The sequence below is a fragment of the Cervus elaphus genome, chromosome 29, assembly GCF_910594005.1.
Source record: "Cervus elaphus chromosome 29, mCerEla1.1, whole genome shotgun sequence".
NCBI lineage: Eukaryota > Metazoa > Chordata > Mammalia > Artiodactyla > Cervidae > Cervus > Cervus elaphus.
The window spans coordinates 54,924,283-54,944,959 of NC_057843.1; positions in this window are offsets into that span (position 1 = coordinate 54,924,283).

Here is a 20,677-nt window from a genome sequence, read left to right on the forward strand (position 1 = left end):
AGCGACTGAACTGAACTGAACTGATAAAATACAACAAAAAGGGCATTTCATCACTGTGCTATTTTTTTTTAAATCACATAACTCCAGTCTAATCATGGGGAACACATAAGATACACCCAGCTTGGGAATATTCTATAAGGTATCTGGCCAATACCCCACAGGACTGTCAAGGTCATGAAAACAAGGAAAGGCTGAGAAGTTGTCATGGACCAGAGGAGAATCAGGGGATTGACAACCATACACATATGGTCCTCCCAACTTGTCCTGGAACAGAAAGAGGTATTCATGAAAAACTGGTGAAATTCATGTAAATTTGGCTGTTTAACTGATAGGAATGTGCCACTGTGGGTTCCCTTGTTTTGGCGAATGTACCGTGGTAGTGTACAATGTTAACAGTGGGAGATACTGAGGAAGGGGGAATATAGAAACGCTCTGTACTATCTTTGCCACGTCTCTGTAAATGTACCTTTTTCCAATTATAAGTATTTTTTATGGTAAATACATTCTTTTTTTTAAAAAAAAAAAAAAAAAAAGAGGGCAAAAATGGATGGAGAGAATGCAAATTAGTTTTTCAAGAGGCTTCCCAGGTGGCTCAGTAGTATAAAGAATCCACCTGCCAAGCAGGAGGCTGGGGTTCCATGCCTGGGTTAGGAAGACCCCCTGGAGAAGGAAATGACAACCCACTCCAGTATTCTTGCCTGGGAAATCCCATGGACAGAGGAGCCTAGTGGGCTACAGTCCATGGGGTCACAAAAGAGTCAGACGCAACTCAGCGGCTCAACAACAGCAATAATTTTTTCAAAAATCATTTAGTTTGTAAGCCTCTCAGGTTAATTTGTACAGAACTTGTTTAGGGTATTCATTTATTGTACAGTGTTTCTAACAAACACAGAAGTATGAAAGATGTTATAATAAAGTCCCATGTACTCATCCCTGAGCATCTGCTATTTTCATTTTTTCCAGTCTTCTTTCATTTAATATTTTTAAAAAGTCAACACAGAAGGAAGAAGTAATGCAGATAAAAACAGCAATCAGTGACTTGGAAATTAGAAAAAAATTAGCAATGTTAGTAATATTAAATTACTAATAATTAAATTCAAGATCTGGCTCTTTGAAAAAACAAAATAGATAAATGATTAACTGATCTAATTTTTTTGAAGAGAAAAAGCACAAACTGACAAGAGACATGAAAAGACAGTTCAAGGAAAAGAAAATTAAAATCTTTTAAATGTTTAAAAATATGTTAAATACTATTAATAATAAGAGAAATAAAAATAAAAAACTATGCAAGACTCCATGATTTAATTACCACTGTTGGCAGAGATCAAAATATTTGGTAATATCCAGTTGGTATGTTGGCAAAAAGAATGAGGAAACAGGAATTCCTGTGTATGTAGACAGAAGTATAAACTTGTATGTTCTTAATGAAAAATAATTTGGCAATATTCTTCCATATTAATTATTTTAGCCTTTAAGTGAAGTTTATACAATCTATTGTGATAAACCCAACATCTTACATTCCACTGGAATAAAGTGGAGTATAAATACATGCATATATCCTTCCTCTAAGCATAAGATGTACTGTTGCTCATGGACAGGCATGCAGCTGTAAGAACCCAATTCTTCCTGTCCAGACAGCTGACTCATACGAGACCCTGGAGCAGTCAGTCAAGACTACCCAGGCCCATTCCATCATTCCTCAGACCCCTTCGAAAACATCTTAAGACAGGTATTAAAATATCCGATCATCAGGGAATTCCCTGGCGTGGTTAGGAATTGGCGTTTTCACTGCCAAGGGTGCAGGTTGGATCGCTGGTCAGGGGACTAAAATTCTGAAAGCCACACTGCACGACCAAAAAATAAAATAAATAATCAACAGGGACCTATTGTGTAGCACAGGGAACTCTCCTCAATATTATGTAATAACCTAAATGGGAAAATAACTTGAAAAAGAATAGATACTTGTGTATGTATAACTAAATCACTTTGCCGTATACCTAATGCAGCACTGTTAATCAACTATAATACAAAAAGTTAAAAAAAAAAAAAATGGTCATCAGACTTTGATGACAGAAATGCCTATGACGAGCGACTTCCAGATTTTGGGGGTTAATCAAAATCACCTACATCACTAGAAATTTCTACTCAGTTAGTCTGGCTTATGCCCAGGAGTTAGAATGTTTAACATAAGTTGAGTGAGTCAGGTGTATGTGGTCATTGGAACCAATACAATAAACCGTGCCTTTAGGTACCAGTTTTCTGATGGGAAGAAACTGTGCTTTGTTAAAAGCTATTACTTGGTTTTTTCAAACTTGCATCACAACATCAGTTTCATCGGCACTAACATGATGATCACCATAGTCTTGAAAAATCTCACAGTGGCTCCAACAACACAATAAAGTGATTGCCTTCACCAGTCACAGGGGCACCGTAACCAGGGTTGCTTTCGTCTCACACTCTGGGTCATTTGGGTCCCATTGCAGATGCAGCTGAGGTATCTGTCCTGGGGTCATCAGAGGGTGACAAAACTCCTAAGTTTCTGCATCAGGGGAAGAGTCAAGTCCACCTGCCCTCAGGTGTTGTGACCTATTACATCAGCTCCTGGTTGGTGCTGGTGGGTTTGAATATCCTGCTTCAGAATCCATTCTCCTTGTGCTTGAACCTGGGTCCAGAAACAAGGGGAAGCCCTTTTGACCTCTAGACCTTGGGTAGCTGTTCATCTTCCCAGGTCTTTTTTGTGCAAGGGGTGTCAGAGTTCCCATCTGTTTCAGGCAGCGTGCCCATGCAGCTGCAGGAACCAGGCTAGCCCCAGGGCAGCTACGTCCAGTAGAAGTTCTGGAGTCAAGAGGCTGCACAGCCTGGGAAATTCCGTCTCCAGGGACAGACATCTGGAGTGGCCCCTCCACACCTACAGACTACTAGATCACATTCCAGAGTCAGTTACAGGTAACTTCGCCTTCACCACTTATCTGAGGCAGAACTTGTTCCTTCTGTAACCTGTAAGAGCAAGATCTCCCAAATTAATTATTATTCACATACTCTAGATTCACCAATTCCACTTCCTGGAAATTATGCTACAAATACGCTTACAAATGCACACAAAGATATATGCACAAGGATTTATGTAGAGCATTACCCCCAAAAAAGTAACATTTGCATACTGGAAGTAATTTAAATACTCAATAATGGAGGGTTATATTTTAAAACATTATAGTATGTCAAAACAATAAAATATTATAGCACCATTGAAAAGGCCTAAGAAGTTCTTTATATAATACTATGAAACAAATTCCAAAATATGATGAATTTAAAAGCAAGGGTCGGGAGAGTCTGTATAGCATGGTAAAATCTGTGCACAAAATAAGAAAGGAATCCCATGACATTTCATGCAACTGATGAAGTCGGACATGTCTGTTCTCAGCAGCTGAGTGTATTTAGCTGTATATTCATGCTCCTGAGCATGCACTTCTTTGCCCTTTGGTTGAAGTCCAGGATCTAATGTCAATAACCATCTTTACTCTTCAGGGACTGAATTTACTCCTCACCCTATGACCACTAACCGTTTTGTTGGTTTCAGGCATTTCCTAAGCGTATGATGAGAGAAGAGGCCTTCTCCAAATGTAACTTCCTTCCTAGGAAGGAGTTTGCTACTGTTGTCCAGTCACTCACTCATGTCCAGCTCTTTGCGACCCCATGGACTGCAGCACCCTAGGTTTCCCCATCCTTCATCATCTCCCAGAGCTTGCTCAAACTCACGTCCATTGAGTTGGTGATGCCATCCAAAAATCTAATCCTCTCATCCTCTGTCATTCCCTTCTCCTCTTGCCTTCTATCTTTCCCACCAACAGGGTCTTTTCTAATGAGTCAGCTCTTCACATCAGGTGGTCAAAGTATTGGAGCTTCAGCATCAGTCCTTCCAATGAATATTTAGAATTGATTTCCTTTAGAATTGACTAATTTGATCTCCCTAAAGTCCAAGGGACTCTCAAGTGTCTTCTCCAACAACACAGTTTAAAAAGCATCAATTCTTCAGCACTCAGCTTTCTTTATGGTCCAACTCTCACACCCATACATGACTGCTGGAAAAACGATAGCTTTGACTGGTTAGACCTTTGTTGGCAAAGTAATGTCTCTGCTTTTTAATATGCTGTCTAGGTTGGTCATAGCTTTTCTTCCAAGGAGCAAGCATCTTTTAATTTCATGGCTGCAATCATCATCTGCAGTAATTTTGGAGCCCAAGAAAATAAAGTCAGTCACTGTTTCTATTGTTTCCCCATCTATTTACCATGAAGTGATGGGACTGAATGCACGGTCTTTGTTTTCTGAATGTTGAGTTTCAAGCCAGCTTCTTCACTCTCCTCTTTCACTTTCATCAAGAGGCTCTTAAGTTCCTCTTCACTTTCTATCATGAGGGTGGTATCATCTGCATATCTGAGGTTATTGATATTTCTCCCAGCAATCTTGATTCCAGCTTGTGCTTCCTCTAGCCCAGCATTTCACATGATATACTCTGCATATAAGTTAAATAAGCAGGGTGACAATATACAGCCTTGACATACTCCTTTCCCAGTTTGGAAACAGTCCATTGTTCCATATAAAGTTTTAACTGTTGCTTCTTGACCTGCATACAGGTTTTGCAGGAGGCAGGTAAGGTGGTCTGATATCCCCATGTCTTTAAAAATTTTCTACAATTTGCTGTGATGTTCCACAGTCAATGAAGCAGAAGTAGATGTTCTTCTGGAATTCTCTTGCTTTTTCTATGATCCAGTAGATGTTAGCAATTTGATCTCTGGTTCCTTTGCCTTTTCTAAATCCAGCTTGAACATCTGCAAGTTTTTGGTTCATGTACTGTTGAACCCTGGCTTGGAGAATTTTGAGCATTACTTTACTAGCGTGTGAGACAAGTACAATTGTGTGGCAGTGTGAGCATTCTTTGGCATTGTCTTTCTTTGGGATTGGAATGAAAACTGACATTTTCCAGTCCTGTGGCCACTGCTGAGTTTTCTAAATTTGCTGGCATATTGAGTGCAGCACTTTCACAGCATCATCTTTTAGGATATGAAGTAGCTCAGCTGGAATTCCATTACTTCCACTAGTTTTGTTAGTAGTGATGCTTCCTAAGGCCCACTTGACTCCACACTCTAAGATGTCTGGCTCCAGGTGAGTGATCACACCATTGTGGTTGTCTGGGTCATTAAGATCTTTTTTGTATAGTTCTGTGTATTCTTGCCACCTCTTCTTAACATCTTCTGCTTCTGTTAGGTTCATACCATCTCTGTCCTTTATTCAGCCTATCTTTGCATGAAATATTCCCTTGGTATCTCTAATTTTCTTGAAGAGATCTCTAGTCTTTCCCATTCTATTGTTTTCCATTTCTTTGCATTGACAACTTAGGAAGTCTTTCTTATCTCTCTTTGCTATTCTTTGGAACTCTGCATTCAGATGGGTATATCTTTTCTTTTCTCCTTTGCCTTTAGCTTCTCTTCTTTTCTCAGCTATTTGTTGTCCTCCTCAGACAGCCATTTTGGCTTTTTGCATTTCTTTTTCTTGTGCATGGTTTTGATCATTGCCTTCTGTATAATAGTTCTTCTGTCCATAGTTCTTCAGGCACTCTATCAGATCTAATCCCTTGAATATATTTGTCACTTCCACTGTATAATCATAAGGGAGTTGATTTAGGTCAATCCTAAATCGTCTAGTGGTTTTCCCTACTTTCTTCAATTTAAGTCTAAATTTGGCAATGTAGTTCATGATCTGATCCACAGTCAGCTCCCGGTCTTGTTTTTGCTGGCTGTATAGAGCTTCTCCATCTTCGGCTACAAAGAATATAATCAGTCTAATTTCAGTATTGATCATCTCTTGATGTCCATGTGTAGGGTCATCTCTTGTGATGTTGGAAGAGGGGTTTTGTAATGACCAGTGCATTCTTTTGGCAAAACTCTATTAGCCTTTGCCCTGCTTCATTTTGTACTCCAAGGCCAAACTTGCCTGTTACTCCAGGTATCTCTTGACTTCCTACTTTTGCATTACAGTCCTCTACAATGAAAAGGACATCTATTTTGGGTGTTAGTTCTAGAAGGTCTTATAGGTCTTCATAGAACCATTCAACTTCAGCTTCTTCAGCATTAGTGGTTGGGGCATAGACTTGGGAGTACTGTGATATTGAATGGTTTGCATTGGAGATGAACAGAGATCATTCTGTCATTTTTGAGATTCCACCCAACTACTGAATTTCAGGCTTTTTGGTTGACTATGAAGGCTACTCCACTTCTTCTAAGGGAGTCTTCCCCACAGTAGTAGATATAATATTCATCTGAATTAAATTTACCCATTCCAGTCCATTTTAGTTCACTGATTCCTAAAAAGTCTATGTCCATGCTTGCCATCTCCCAGTTTGACCACTTCCAGTTCACCTTGATTTATGGACCTAACACCCTATCAGTATGGTCTTCACAGTGTCATACTCTTCTTTCACCACCAGACACACCCATACCGGGAGTTGTTTCCCCTTTGGCTCAGCCCCTTTAGATCCTCCTGGAGCTATTTCTCTGCTCTTCTCCAGTAGTATATCGAGTACCTACTGACCTGGGGAGTTCATCTTTCAGTGTCATATCTTTCGGCTTTTTCATACGGTTCATGGGGTTCTCAAGAACCCCAAGTCTAGGAAGGAGACAGATACTCTATTAATATAACAAAACCTAGATATCTTAGTTGTACATAAAACTGCAGAGTGCAGGATGTCTGATTGCTTTTGTGATCAGTATTCACGGCCAAGCCAGATCCCATAAAGGTGTTTTCCATTCCCCTACACCCCCCATGCTCCTAACAACAGAACCAGGAAGAAGAGAAAGCAAGAACAACAGTAATAACACTGGAGATGGTAACCAGAGAGAAATAAATTTCTAAGTGGAAGGGCCTGCATAAGAGAGAGGCCTCTGAGGTCTCTTTTCAATGATTTTTAAGGTAATTTGCTAATATGACAATTGTTGGGCTTAAAATGAAAAGTTATAAAAGCATGTTGCTGTTGCTGTTCAGTTGTAGTCATATCCAACTCTGCAACCCCATGGACTGTAGGATGCCAGGCTCCCCTGTTCTTCCCTGTCCCAGAGTTGCTCAAATTCATGTGCATTGAGCCAGAGGTGCCATCTAACCATCTCATCCTCTGCTGCTCCCTTCTCCTTTTCCCTCAATCTTTCCCAGCACCAGGAACTTTCTCAATGAGTAGGCTCTTTGCATCAGATGGCCAAAGTTTTGGAGCTTCAACTTCATCATTAATCCTTCCAATGAATATTCAGGATTGATTTCCTTTATGGGCCAGGCATTATTCTCAGGTCTGGTGATATATCACTTAAACAGTCCCTGTCCACTTGGACCCTATGTTCTAGTGGAAGAAGACAGGTACTGCATAAATAAAAGGGAAGAAACTGAAGCAAACTCAGGGGAAAGAGAATAGCAGGAGAAATGTGCTCTTTAGATATGGAGGTCAGGAAAGTCATCAGCTGATGAATCAGCATCCGTGCAGAAAGGTGAGTGAAGTGAGGACATGAACCATGAAGACTTCTTCAAAGAATACTCCAGGCTGAGAGAATAGCAAGTGCAAAGTCTTCAAGAAAGGCCAGATTTTAAAGGGCTTGCTTGGAACTATAAGAACCTTCTATTTCATTCCAAGTGAAATTGGGACATCATCTGAAGGTTTCAAGTAAAATAATAACACAATCAAATTTATGTTTCAAGAAAATCATTCTAGCTGCTATGAAGGGACCAGTCTGTAAAGTGAGATGATTGCAAAAGACAGGCTAGTTGAGGCTATTGCCATAGCACAGCCCAGAGTCTGTAGAACCTTGGACTACACTGGTAGTGGTGGAGATGGGGATAAATGGTCACTATCTGTATATTTTTTTAGGTTAAACAACAGATTTGCTGAAGAATGAATGTGGAGTACAAAGGCGAGAAGGAAAGTCAGGAATAACTCCCTGGTTTGTGCCTGGAAATTGAATAATTAGATGAGCCATTTATTGAAGTGGGAAATATTGGGGTCACAAAGGTTTGGGGTATGAAATTAAGATTTTGTTTTATATATTTTAAGGAGTACTAGGAATTTATTCTCCAAGAGGAGTTGCCAAGGAGGCAGACTGTACAGGAGAGTTGAAAGATTAAGGAAGAGATCTTGACTGGAGATATAAATTTGTGAATAATTACATTGTGAAAGTGAAAGTCACTCAGTCATCTCTGACTCTTTGCGATTCCAGGGACTATACAGTCCATGAAATTCTCCAGGCCAGAATACTCTAGTGGGCAGTCTTTTCCTTCTCCAGGGGATCTTCCCAACCCAGGGATCGAACCCAGGTCTCCTGCATTGCAGGCGGATTCTTTCCCAGCTGAGCTGCAAGGGAAGCCCAAGAATACTGGAGTGGGTAGCCTATCCCTTCTCCAGGGGATCTTCCTGACCCGGAAACAAACAGGGGTCTCCTGCATTGCCGGCAGATTCTTTACCAACTGAGCTATGAGGGAAGCCCCTAGATGGTACTTAAAAGTGTGATGTGATGACATCTAACAGTAAATAGGAAAAAACAAAGATACAGAAAAACAGAACCATTGGCTACACTGGCATGTAGACGCCTGGAAGATGGGGGTATGCGGCAAAAGAGACTGAAAAAGAGTGGATAATCAAGGGAGAAGAATGTTGAGCCCTGAAAGTCAAGTGAAGAAAGTGATTCAAGGAGAGACTGATGAAATGTATCACATACTCTTAGGAGCAGAGTGAGATGAAGACTGAGAATTAACTACAGAATTCGGCAGTGCATAGTTTATTGATGGATTACTATAGAGTGGTAGCAAGAACACCTGATTGGAATGGATCAGAGAGGATGGTCGGAATACAATCCTTTAAGTTTGTTTACACCACCAAACAAAAAGTATAATGCACACACACACACACAATTGCGGGCACACTCAACCCACCTCCCACCCCCCATGTCTCTCATAGTCTCGCTTACAGGTTCATTTCCTTTGAGTTAAACCATAACTCAGCTTCTAGGGTATTTAACTTCTTTGTACTGTATTTCATATCAGTGTACAACTTTATAGAGCTACATTTTTATTTCACAATTTGGACTAAGTTCTTAATAAAAGGGATCAGAAATAAGAGTCTTGAGGTTACTAGGAAATACAGTTCCTATGGAAGATAATGTTCCCGCTTAAATAACTGTTCCATTCAGTGTGGCAGGAGGATGACCTCAAAGACCTTAGAGTCATTACTCTGTTGACATTGCTAATAAGGGCAAACACATTTTCCTTGACAGACAGAAGCCACCGAAAGTCCCTTCTCTGGCCACTAATTAGAGAGGCAAGTTGTGAATGCTGAGGTAAGCCTGGACCTGCCTAAACACAGAAGGCATCTATTGTTTGGTCTGTCTAACAAGAGCGAAGAAATTAGAAGAGGACACTTGAGCAGACTCCTATTATTATTTAATGCACTGTCCTTTATCCAGGGTTTCTGAGCCTACCAAAGTGTATACACATCACCTTTCAGCCTTGAGGACAAAGGAATAAAACAAACTCATCACTTTACCAAAAGGGATAAGTACTGTTTCAATTAATGTGCTAATCTCTAATGAAGACAGCAGTCATTAGTTAAATAAGCAAACCATTAGGATAGGAGCAGAAATGTCAGTCCAATCACAGATCTACTGATGGTTGCTAGATATCAGCTATGACCTACAAATCCTGAAAACAGTTTAGCAAAACTTGGTCTAAGACTGAAAGCTTTATTGCTGTTAAAACAAATTGATTACATCTATATTAAAAGGAAGCCGTCGGCTTCCCTGGTTGGCTCAGTGGTAAAGAATCTGTCTGCCAATGCAGGAGTCTACTGGAACTTGAATAGAATTTGTATCCTTCTGCTGTGTGAATATTGCATAAATCTTAATTATATTGAATTGGTTCATAATGCTTTTCAGGTCTGCTATATTCTTCTACTTCTCTATATATTCATTCAATTAATTTCTGAGAGTTTTACACTGAAATGCCAACCAAAAATCTTTATTTATCTACTCAAAATGGACAGTTGTAATATATAGTGGAACTATACGTAATTTTGTTCTGTATTTTCCAAGTCTGTAAATGTGTTATTATATTTTCATAATTTAAGAAATAAAAAAAAAAGCAAAAAAACAAAAGGAATAAACCAGTCTATCAGCATGGCAGGGTCTCAAAAACATGTTGAAGGTAGATGGGCAATGTTCAAAAATAATAATCCTTATGTACATTTTAGAAGTAACTCATAAAATAACACTATACATTGGGAATGGATATGGAGAAGTAGAAGCGTTAGCTGTTCAGTCACGTCTGACTCTTGCAATACTATGTACTGTAGCCCACCAGGCTCCTCTCTCCATGGAATTCTCCAGGCAAGAAGACTGGAGTGGGTTACCATTCCCTTCTCCAGGAGATCTCCCCAACCCAGGGATCAAACCCAGGTCTCCCACATTGCAGGCGGATTCTTTACTGTCTGAGCCAGCAGGGAAGCCTACTGGATATGGAGAGATAGATGAATATATAGACACAAAATAGAGTTGTTACACAGGTATATAATGACATGCACCGAACTATTAATGGTGGCTGCCTTTGAAGATGTTGGGAAGAAAATGGGACATAAAATGATGGTTAAATGGGATAATAACAGTTAATTCTGTGTGATGGGAATAGGAGTGTTTATTATGTTCTCTTTTATGCTTTATGATATTTTTAAAAATTAAAAAAAAAAAACCATTTTAAAATAAATGTTACCTACCATGAAGTTCTCTGGGTAGGAACTGAAGAGACCTGCAGCCCACAATGGAGAGAAAGTCCATGATGGCTACCATACCATCAGTCACATGTATTTTCCTGTAGACTGTCCTTAGCTCTCTCCACGTCTCAATCACTGCCATACAGTTTAGCTATCATTTCACAGTTTCACTCATCCTGGGATGGTGTGATCAGGGAATTTATGCAGAGTAATACTTTCACTGTAAAGAACTATTGGTGGTCCACAAAGCTTACAGCTCTCAGCCCAGTTTGTCTTTCAGGAGCAGCTTCTGCAACAATTATTCAATCACTCATCAGAAACCATCCAGCCACACTTCCAAGTATCAGGGAATGGACTACTCTGACACCTCACTAGACAAAGAATGCAGGGAACTCAAAAAAACTTGACAAATGAAGGTCCTTCATGGAAGGCAGAAGCAGGCATTGAAGAGAAACTAAGTACATAGAAAGAGCAAAGCCTGTTGATGAATCAGACTCAGGAAGAATGACAAAGTGTCAGTTATGTTAAAATCCAAATCATCTCTTGGTGAATGCAATTTGGCATCCAGAGGGATCATACTAAACAATGCAATTCTATTTAACTATTTAAATATCACTTGGAGAATCACTTAACTTGGCAAGTAGAACTATTTAAAATCTAATGTTGTATAGGAACCACATTACAGTTTTGCTACATAGGAGAAGACTTTTCTGTAGTCCGCATCATTTGTAGTAAATGATTCTAAGGTTTTAATGGGCTGTCTATTCCAGTAAGAAGGACAGGAACTGACATTCAGAGTTCTTTGTACGTACCATGGCCCAGACTGGTATCTTTAAGTATATTACAGTATAAGATCAGTATCATGTAGAGATTATTCCAGAGATCTTTTTCTAGAATCTAAGGATTCTAGAGGTGAGAAAACTAGGCTTTGACTCTTAAAGTAACAACCAATCTCAGATGGTTGGAAAGTGGCAGATCCAGATTTCAAACCTAGGTTGTTCAACTTCAAAGTCTTTGTACTAGACAGCTCATTTGAAATACATTTTTAAAAGTAATATAGACTATACTAGGAAGCATCATATGTAGCCATCACAGTAAATGGAAATGGAAATTCTATGATATATATGAAAGCCTTTTATGAGAGAGCTTGTAAAAAAACATCAATTCTTTGACCTATGAACCCCTACAAATACACTGTGGACTGTGGAAATCTCCCTAATTGAGATTTAGTAATCCATAATCACATTTTAATGAGCACATGAATCCTCTGGGGATCTTATTAAAAGGCAGATTCAGATTCAGCTGGTTTAAGGTGGAGGTGAGACTGCAGATCTAACAAGCTCCCCACAATAATGATCTTGCTGGTCCATGGACCACAGTTTAAGTAACAAGGAGTTGTAGAATATTTAACTCTTCTCAAGTGAAGATGGTCTTCAGGGATAATCTTCTGCTGGTGGCAATCAAATTGTTTTGAATGACAAGATCTCATCTTAAAAATTATTTAATTTTCTTGACGACCTTGGATTTATATCCTGCAGAACATACCGTAAGGAATGATTTCCTGCTAAAAAGAATTCCCTCTAAACTCCCCCAAATTACAGATCTATCATGTCATCAAATATATACCCAAAATCTGGGGTCTACTTTTCCCTCAATACATTGCACACATTGATTTCTCATTTAACTATGCAGCATAACCAATAAACTAGCTTCAGGATGAACTTTTTACCATGGAGCTTTGATTTATGTTGCTTCACTTAACAGAGGAACTGATTAAAAACAGCAGCAAATATTAGATATTCTAAACATTTTTAAAATAAAATCTGTCTCTATGATCTCAATAAAGTGACCCAAGATACTTAAGGATCTTGTGAGAGACTTTTTTTTTTTTTTTTTACAATATCACCTTTAAAATCACAATAAAGTTTAAGTATTTCAAACCACTATTTCAAATAGCATGGGAAAAAAAAGACTATGTTCCAGCCACTTCCTTTTTAATTTATACCTGAACAATTTTATGCAAATCTTTCAATACATGCTCCCTGCAATTAAAAAAAAAAAAAGAATGGGTTGTTATTCTTATCCATTTGGAGAACATAATTCTACTGTAATGTTCTAAAGAAGGTAAAAATATCAGTTAATTATAATCAGGTAGATGCATTAACCTTGATTATAATTAAACCAAAATCATAATTTTGGGGCTTCCCTAGTAGCTCAGTTGGTAAAGAATCCGCCTGCAATGCAGGAGACCCTGGTTTGATTCCTGGGTCAGGAAGATCTGCTGGAGAAGGGATAGGCTACCCACTCCAGTATTCTTGGGCTTCCCCTGTGGCTCAGCTGGTAAAGAATGCACTTGCAATTCGGGAGACCTGTGTTCAATTCCTGGGTTGGGAAGATCCCCTGGAGACAGGAAAGGCTACCCACTCCAGTATTTTGCCCTGGAGAATTCCATGGACTGTATAGTCCATGGGGTTGCAAAGAGCCAGACGTGACTGAACGACTTTGACTTTCATAATTTTTGGCCAACATGTCTCTGCCACAACATGAATCATGATGAACAATTCTGCTCCTTGGATTTACTCATCTGATTAATCAGAGTGTATTCTGTGGCTAATATAATCCTAACAGATCTATCAGAATGCCTCTCTTATCAAAATTTAAACTTCCACATTATAGAACTGAAGAACTGTACCCTCAAAATCTTCCAAGAATAGAGAATATTGTGTTTGCCTAAAAAACAATCCACTCCCTCTTCTTTTGTTAACTATTCAATTCTCTTTAGATATCTATATCCCTACATAATCACACCCTTCCTGCCTCATGAAGCCGATGTGTTTTGAAGGAAGGCAACCCCACCCCTTCCCAGTCAGTCCTGAACCAAGCAGAGTACCCCTTTCTCTGGGCAGAGTAATTAGTTCATAGACGGACTCCTGATCCAACTGGAGCCAATAAAATATAAGAATAGGTTCATTGTCACAACCCAGGAAAGCAGCTTCCTGACTCCTCAGAAGGAAGATTAGAAGGAACCCTCTCCCTTTTCAGAGCAAGCGTCGATGAAGCCACCTTTAACCACGAGGGGGAGCCAACCCTCACGCTGGCGCTGACACAACAGTGGAGCAAAAGGAGGAACTGTGGAGGTTGTTTCAAAGGAACTACCCTTAATACACGCTTTCCATCTCTGATTCAACCAATATTTCTCTAATTGATCTATGAAGATGTTTTGAAAGTCCTTCAGATGCCTTGCTTTAGTTCAAAAGTACACTCTGCCACATTTTCCCTGGTACTATAGTCCAATATATCTGTCAAAGAAGGAAATGAGGTTACTGTAATGATGACCCAAACACTTCCTCTTCTTGGAACTCCAGGAAATAAAATAAAGCTCATAATTCAATAGTTTGCAGAATCTCCCTTCCTCTTTTTGAAAACTGGAATGGCAAAAAGATATGTGCTCATATCTGATCTTCCAGTGTACCTCATTTGCCAAGATTACTCAACAATCTCATTTACAAGTTCTTCTTTAATATGGTGAAATATAATTTAAAGAAAAGCATGCACTTACAGCAAGAGGGTGCTTCAAACCTCTTTTAACAATCTTTTTGCTCTTCCCCTTTAACTACAATTCTAAGGAAGGACTGTCACTGTTTTAACCACTGTGTTAAATTTGATAGGAGTTTCTTTATCCAAAAAAAGAAGTCCAGAGGTAGCTAGCCCATAGTAGATATGGCAGCTTCACTGTTACCAAGGACTCAAGTGTCTTTTCTCTTACATTTTGGTAATCTTCAGCATATACCTCATGGTCCATGCTAGTTAAGAGCATCAACCTCCTTGTCCATATTTCAAACAGCACAAAGAAGAAACTGGTAGGCAGAAGAATGTGCCATTTCCTTTAAAGGACTGCATTGATGAAGTTATGCTAGATTACGCTGTGACAACAAACTCCAAAATACGAGATGCTTACAACATTTACTTTTCTCTCTCTCTCCACTCCACAGATTGATCATCTCTCACCACTTAAAACTGACCTCTATGTGGGCTTGTGCCTCCTCTAATCCAACTCAATTTCCCACCCCTCCTGACTCCCTAACACCTTGCTCTGAGCCCTCTGCAACTTGAAATCCCCTGAGCTGTGACCTTGCTTCTGGAAAGCTGCCTTCACCTTCATGCTCCAGCTGGAGCTCTCAGAGACCACTTCAAGAGCAGCCCTTTCAAGTAGAGGTTGTTTTTATTCTCATACCCAATATTCCACAAGGTTTGTAATGGGCGGGGATTCCCCCTTGCTCCTTATCTTTATTTCTAAACTATTGTTTCCCCCAGTGTCTATAATTCTTCAGTTACAAGGAAACGTGGGTTATCACATTGTTTTTGTTTGTTGTTTAGTCACTTGGTCATGTCCAACTCTTTGCAACACCAGGCTTCTCTGTCCATGGGATTTCTCAGGCAAGAATACTGGAGTGGGTTGCCATTTCCTTCTCAAGGGGATCTTCCTGACCCAGAGATGGAACCCATGTCTCCTACATCAGCAGGTAGATTCTTTACCACTGAGCCACCTGCCCTTCTTGCAATAATCTACCTTCCACTGGTTCCCATATTAATGTTCTAGACCTTGTCATTACCAACAAATACACTTGCCTCCAAATTTTCCATTTAGGTCACCATCACCTATTCTTCTTGCATCCCTCCCTCCAACAGTTTTGATCCACTAATTCTTCAACCACTTTGGGACTTCCACTGACTCCCCTTACCACATTTCACTGTCTGTTATACATTCTTATTTGCCTCTTCAGCCTGGTTAGATTTCATAACCCATTATTATAATGTTTTCCTTGCATATGCCTGCTACACTCCCAGCAGGATCCCAATTCGATCAAATGCCTGCCTCCAAGCCACAGAACACTGTAGGAGAAAGCTCACAATCGCTCTGATGGTTCATCATTCAATGTCTGTGCAAACTTCAAGTGGGGACCTCAGCACTGCCAGAAAGTCTTAGTCAACATTTCGGACATAATTTGCTTTCCCACTCCTCCTTAGGAGGCCCATTGCACAATTTCTCCTTTCTCTGCACATCTCCAACAGATCCTCCCTAGTCATGTTCAGCTGGCTTTTTTCTTTTTTTGCTAAGAAAACAGAAATAAACCAAAAAATTAACTGCCGTGACAATCTACCCCAAAATTGCACTGAAAAGACCACAAGAGCCAAGGATTCTGAGAGAGAAGTAGGAAAAGTATAGTAAATAAGACAGCATCAGCAACAGACTTTATCTTCTTTATATTTGCTTGAAAGGCTAGCTCTGGATTTTGTGTGGGACCCACCAGCCAGAGCCCCTGGGCGTGTGGAGATGAACACACCCACAAAGTCATGGAATCCAGTCTGGTCTTGAAACCCCAGCTCCAGCCTTGGTTCCACCCACCTTCCAGCTGCACAAAACTTCCTGCACAAACAGGAAGGATTGCAAGCTCAGTTAAAGACGTGAAACTGCAGAGAGCTTATTTTCCTTATAAAATGGGACCATCAGCTTCTATGCTGGGCTTCTTTTAATGTATGCAAATGAATGGGGAAGTGGGAGTGGTTGAACTTTCCTGTAAATCTATTTGAACTCCTTTGGGGAAAGATGTAAATAAGCAGAGCTACACATTCATTGTGAAGACACAGACATGGTATTATTAGCAATAATTTAATTATATTAGCTAATTGTTATTACACTTTTATGCATTCACATGAAGGCAAATTTTGTCTTCCTGTTATCTTGTCATTAAAACAAAAAAATAATGCTATCCTAGATGAGAAGAATCCTGACTACACCTGTCAAAATAGATTTATATCTTGAGCCTCAGACAGCCTCTGTAGCGTGTTTTTGCCAGGAATATTCATTTGTTCTTCTTTCTCTTCTTTTCTGTTTCATAGAAGACAGAAAGCAGATTTTAATCTTTACTATTGAGCCTCCCTCTCTAGTGATGCTCGGGGCAAAAACCCTTCAAAATTAGGTAACAATCAGTGCCAATTCCTTTGGTAACCATTGTAATAACATTAACATGATGAACTAATGAGATATTAATGCAGTTGTAATAGACATTTCCATAGGAGTTCCACTGTAATTGAGTAGGTTAATAATCTGCCTTAATCTGTACTTGGCAAGTGTAATGTATGATGAATAGGGAAAGGTGGAATTTTGAATACTTTCAGCTTGTGTTTACTCTTTCAAAACAGAAAGGAAATACCTGTTTTTAAAAGCAGGTGCACCAGAGAACATGGGCAAAAACTGAGCCCAGAGTGTCATAACCTTTATTCCTCAAGTCATTTTGTAGGTTTAACTTTCTAAATAGCAATAGATGTGGCAAGTGGACATTTAAGATCTTTATTTGTATTAGACGCACATGTGATAGTTCATCCATTTATCTGACCTTTAGTCTATCAATACTTAGCAATTATAATTATGGATGGCAGAGCTTTGGGAATTCAACAATGGTTCAATCAGCATTCCTCTTAGAGGAAAGAAACACCATATATCCATCCCCACACACACATACACCCACAGTCACATAGATAGCACACATCTACATACACATACACAAACATCGACACACAGACACAAAGGCATACACACATACAACACACGTGTACACTCATACACAGAAGAGCTTCTATTGTCTGAGAGAAATAAAGAAATAAGGTCAAGAACCTATAAAGAAATAAAAAGGAATGAGGTGATGGAAAAGCAAAAGCAAGATTGAAAAGCCAAGATATTCAGAGCCTTTCAATTGGATTCAAAAGGATACCTGCAAATAACCCTGGTTTGAACTCCGCTGAAAGAGATAGGAGCAGAAAGAGCAAGGCCTTTGTATGATTATTTATTCCAGCAAACAACAGCACACGGCAACTCAGAGCCTTTCTATTCCCTGAGCTAATATTTGGAAGACATTGTATCTCCAGGGCAAATTCTAAGTGTGCCTCTTCTCTCTAAAGTAAAGAGGAAAGAGGAAAAAATCAGGGGTTTCCATCATCCAAGGATAAAAAGAAAATACTGATGATATTCAACATTGAACATTGTACGAGGAAGATAAAAAATTAAGAGGGAAGTATGATGATAAGTTTGCATGGCAAATACAAATGAAGGCTGTGTAAACCCATGTGATTTTTTTTTTTTTTTTTTAGGCAGACTGTTGTTAAATTAACTGGCAGCATTTCGAAATCCCTTAGCAATGAATGTCGCTGCCAGTTCCACACAGCTCAGACCCCTTCTCCAGGAGATCTGCTTTCCTGGACTGTTCAAGTCGTCTCAGGTCTGCCCAGCCTTCATTCAAAGAGGTAGTCTACAGATTGGCCCACTTCCTCCCATCTTCCCCAATTCCCTTCCCAGCTGATAATTACAATAGACCCGTTGCTCTGCTTGCCTTGGAAGAACTGACTTCCTTGGTGTGACTCGGCATCTGGTATCTGCCTGGAGCACATCTCCAGGGCTTTTGCTTTGCTCTCCATCATAGCCAACCTGCAATTACTAGAGGAGACTGTCCAGATTCTGCCAGAATTTCACAGCTTAGCAAACTTTTGGACCCACCTGTAAATTTGACACCAGTAAGGCTTTTCAACACTACGATTTTGAAAGAAATAAGCAGACAGACCAGGGAGGAGACAGACCATCATCACGGAATTTAGAACACCCAGTTTTCAAATTCTGGTTTCTCCAATTTCATGCCTTATGTTACTTCGCCTCTAGAGCATTTCAGCTTCCCCATATATGAAAGTATCTGTCTTAGTCACCTCAGGCTGCTGTAACAGAATACAGACTGGGTGGGATAAACAAAAAGAAATTATTTTCTCACAGTTCTGTTGTCTGGAAGTCCACGATCAAAGTGCTGGCAGGTTTGATTTTGGTGAGCCCTCGCTTCCTGACTTGGAGATGGTTGCTTTATTGATATTGTCCTCATGTGGCCTTTCCTCTGTGTGAACTTTAGAGAGTTCTCTAGTGCCTTCTCTTCTTATAAGGACACCAGTCTCATCATTTTAGGCTCTACCTTTAGGACCTCACTTAACCTTAATTACCTTCTTAAAGGCCCTATCGCTAAAAAGTCACATTGAGGTTTAGGGATTCAACACATTAACAAATCTAGTCCCCTATAACACCTCCCTTGAAAAATTTCAAGGATTCCCAGAGTTTTCGTACTCCATGATGGAAGTTCCTGCATTGAAATGTACAAAGAAGGTGAGAGGAGAAAAAGAAGGCAAATCAAGGCAGCATTGTTTCAGGAACATCTCTGTGAAAAAGAAAACTGAGCTTTTACGTTTTCTCAGGCCCTTATTAGCAAAGATTCTATATTTATAAGAGATAATCAAATAATATAAAATTTTATTCTTCTCTTGTATTAGGAAACATTGGAATAACCATTGTCCATATGACCAGAATATGTGGAATTCTAATTTCTGCCCCTGCCATTGACTGATATGGTCATTTTGAATATTAAAATTTCCCTCTATTTTTAGAGGAAATCAAATATTGCATAATAAACTGCAGTGCAAACAAAACTATGTTATGCTTCTCAGCAATTATAAATAACCAGATCAACCCTAATCAAATTGGAGAAACATTTAGAGTCTACTGAATCCATTAGCTGTGGTGTAAGATAAACAGAATAAATAGAATATTCCTAATGAAAGACACAGACCATTGCTAGCTCTGCCCATGCCCTCTCTGGAATGGACACAGTGATGTGCAACACCCTGGGATCAGGTCACTGGACCCAGGGTGGACACTGAACCCAAAATTGCCTAAACCTCTATTAGTTAAGAAAAGGCCATGGTTCCCACGCCTTCCCAGCAACAGGGCCCTTAAAGCCCATCTTTTAGCTCTATTTCCTAATAAACCTCCTGAAACCTTATAAGAAACCGTTCTCCTTTCATGGGCTGGCTTGGGTGAGCTTCTCTTCTGCAATCAAGGGAACCATCACTATTGATTTTGGATCTAAGATTGCAGCTTTTCTGTGCCTTTCAATGCCCCTAAATCTATAAAAATCCTCCAAAGCCTGAATGTCTCTTCATCTAGCAGCTCCTAAAGGACTTTTTGTTGGTATTTTGCTTATTCGATGTTATGTATCCTTGTTCTATTACTGTTACTCCACATCCAAAGTGTGTGGAGATATGAGTCAGTTGATATTGAATCACCGTAATAGGCTATCACCATTTACAAAGAATTTGTCCTGGCAACTAAAGACAAATTCACCTGTAAATATTAAAATGTATCTTGAGCAAAAAAAAGCAAAACAAAAGCCACCAAACATGGGTTAATGTTTCTCAGCAGGAAAAAAAATCAATAGATGAGTTTTAAATTCCCAGAGCTAGGAATCAAGAACCCTAGACACTGATGTCAAAATCTCCCAATAACTAGTTCTATAACCTTGGGTACTTGTCCACCAGAACTTTTTTGTTTCATTTGCTTTAGTGTTTATTGAAGTATAGCTGCTGTATAATATTATATAAATTGGAGGTGTACAATATAGTGATTTACAATTTTTAAAACTCCATTGAGAGTTATTATAAAATATTGGCTATATTCCATGTTGTACAATGTATCCTTGTGGCTTATTTTATACCTAATAGTTTATACCTCTTATTCCCCCATCTTTGTATTGCCTCTCCTCTCTTCTATCTCTCCACTGGTAACCACTCATTTGTTCCCTATATCTGTGCTGCTTCTTTTTTTATTATATTCACTAGTTTGCTGTTATTTTTAGATTCTACATATAAAGTGATATCATACAGTATTTGTCCACGAGAACTTGAAGTTTTCTTATCTTTTTAAAGATGACAATAACACTTTCCCAAGCTGATAGAGTTGTCACGGGGAGTCAATAAGGCAGCACATGCACAGAGGTGATGGAATAGCTAGAATGCTACATC